Raw genomic sequence first — 3,063 nt, 5'->3', positions numbered from 1 at the left:
TCGGGTTGAGCAGTCACATTCACTCCCATCGACTTTTGGGCAACTTCCCACGGTTCGAAATGCACAAGATTCGGCCTGAACACGGGGGACGCTCCCCCCTCGAAGGCGAGACCGTCGGCAGACCCGCCGGGTCAAACCCGGCTGAGCTACCCGGCTCGGAAGCGCCAAAGTCGGTATGAGCAGTCACGTTCACTCCCATCCCCTTTTGGACCGCTTCCCACGGTACGAAATGCATGAAAATCGGCCTGTACACGGGGGAGGCACCCGCCTCGAAGACGAGACCGTCGGCAGAACCGCCGGGTCAAACCCGGCTGAGCTACCCGGCTTACAAGTCTCAAAGTCGGGTTGAGCAGTCACATTCACTCCCATCGACTTTTGGGCAACTTCCCACGGTTCGAAATGCACAAAATTCGGCCTGAACACGGGGGACGCTCCCCCCTCGAAGGCGAGACCGTCGGCAGAACCGCCGGGTCAAACCCGGCTGAGCTACCCGGCTTAAAAGTCTCAAAGTCGGTATGAGCAGTCACATTCACCCCCATTCCCTTTTGGACCACTTCCCACGGTTGGAAATGCATGAAAATCGGCCTGGACACGGGGGAGGCTCCCCCCTCGATGACGAGACCGTCGGCAGAACCGCCGGAACAAACCCGGCTGAGCTACCCGGCTTACAAGTCTCAAAGTCGGTATGAGCAGACACGTCCACCCCCATTCCCTTTTGGACCACTTCCCACCGTTGGAAATGCACGAAAATCGGCCTGTACACGGGGGAGGCACCGGCCTCGAAGACGAGACCGTCGGCAGAACCGCCGGATCAAACCCGGCCGAGCTACCCGGGTTAGAAGCCTCAGAGTCGGGTTGAGCAGTCACATTCACTCCCATCCCCTTTTGAACCTCTTCCCACCGTTGGAAATGCACGAAAATCGGCCTGTACACGGGGGAGGCTCCCCCCTCGAAGGCGAGACCGTCGGCAGAACCGCCGGGTCAAACCCGGCTGAGCTACCCGGCTTAAAAGTCTCAAAGTCGGGTTGAGCAGTCACATTCACTCCCATCGACTTTTGGGCAACTTCCCACCGTTGCAAATGCATGAAAATCGGCCTGTACACGGGGGAGGCTCCGCCCTCGAAGGCGAGACCGACGGCAGAACCGCCGGGTCAAACCCGGCCGGGCTACCCGGGTTAGAAGCCTCAGAGTCGGGTTGAGCAGTCGCATTCACCCCCATCCCCTTTTGAACCTCTTCCCACCGTTGGAAATGCACGAAAATCGGCCTGTACACGGGGGAGGCACCGGCCTCGAAGACGAGACCGTCGGCAGAACCGCCGGATCAAACCCGGCCGAGCTACCCGGGTTAGAAGCCTCAGAGTCGGGTTGAGCAGTCACATTCACTCCCATCCCCTTTTGAACCTCTTCCCACCGTTGGAAATGCACGGAAATCGGCCTGTACACGGGGGAGGCTCCCCCCTCGAAGGCGAGACCGTCGGCAGAACCGCCGGGTCAAACCCGGCTGAGCTACCCGGCTTACAAGTCTCAAAGTCGGTATGAGCAGACACGTCCACCCCCATTCCCTTTTGGACCACTTCCCACCGTTGGAAATGCACGAAAATCGGCCTGTACACGGGGGAGGCACCGGCCTCGAAGACGAGACCGTCGGCAGAACCGCCGGATCAAACCCGGCCGAGCTACCCGGGTTAGAAGCCTCAGAGTCGGGTTGAGCAGTCACATTCACTCCCATCCCCTTTTGAACCTCTTCCCACCGTTGGAAATGCACGAAAATCGGCCTGTACACGGGGGAGGCTCCCCCCTCGAAGGCGAGACCGTCGGCAGAACCGCCGGGTCAAACCCGGCTGAGCTACCCGGCTTAAAAGTCTCAAAGTCGGGTTGAGCAGTCACATTCACTCCCATCGACTTTTGGGCAACTTCCCACCGTTGCAAATGCATGAAAATCGGCCTGTACACGGGGGAGGCTCCGCCCTCGAAGGCGAGACCGACGGCAGAACCGCCGGGTCAAACCCGGCCGGGCTACCCGGCTCGGAAGCGCCAAAGTCGGGTTGAGCAGTCACATTCACCCCCATCCCCTTTTGGGCCACTTCCCACGGTTCGAAATGCATGAAAATCGGCCTGTACACGGGGGACGCTCCCCCCTCGAAGGCGAGGCAGTCGGCAGAACCGCCGGGTCAAACCCGGCTGAGCTACCCGGGTTAGATGCCTCAAAGTCGGGTTGAGCAGTCACATTCACCCCCATCCCCTTTCGGCCCCCTTCCCACGGTTGGAAATGCATGAAAATCGGCCTGTACACGGTGGGCGCTCCCCCCTCGAAGGTGAGACCTTCGGCAGAACCGCCGGGTCAAATCCTGCCGAGCTACCCGCGTTAGAGGTCTCAATGTCGGCTTCAGCAGTCACATTCAATCCCATTCCCGTTTGGACCTCTTCCCGCCGATGGAAATGCACAAAATTCGGCCTGAACACGCGGGGCGCTCCCCCCTCGAAGGCGAGACCGTCGCCAGAACCGCCGGGTCAAATCCGGCTGAGCTACCCGCGTTACAGGTCTCAAAGTCGGGTTGAGCAGTCACGTTCACCCCCATCCCCTTTCGGACCCCTTCCCACGGTTGGAAATGCATGAAAATCGGCCTGTACACGGTGGGCGCTCCCCCCTCGAAGGTGAGACCTTCGGCAGAACCGCCGGGTCAAATCCGGCCGAGCTACCCGCGTTAGAGGTCTCAATGTCGGCTTCAGCAGTCACATTCAATCCCATTCCCGTTTGGACCTCTTCCCGCCGATGGAAATGCACAAAATTCGGCCTGAACACGCGGGACGCTCCCCCCTCGAAGGTGAGACCTTCGGCAGAACCGCCGGGTCAAATCCGGCCGAGCTACCCGCGTTAGAGGTCTCAATGTCGGCTTCAGCAGTCACATTCAATCCCATTCCCGTTTGGACCTCTTCCCGCCGATGGAAATGCACAAAATTCGGCCTGAACACGCGGGACGCTCCCCCCTCGAAGGCGAGACCGTCGCCAGAACCGCCGGGTCAAATCCGGCCGAGCTACCCGCGTTAGAGGTCTCAATGTCG

Source organism: Chiloscyllium punctatum, unplaced genomic scaffold (assembly GCF_047496795.1).
Source record: "Chiloscyllium punctatum isolate Juve2018m unplaced genomic scaffold, sChiPun1.3 scaffold_504, whole genome shotgun sequence".
Classification (NCBI taxonomy): domain Eukaryota; kingdom Metazoa; phylum Chordata; class Chondrichthyes; order Orectolobiformes; family Hemiscylliidae; genus Chiloscyllium; species Chiloscyllium punctatum.
This window is presented reverse-complemented; position numbering follows the sequence as displayed.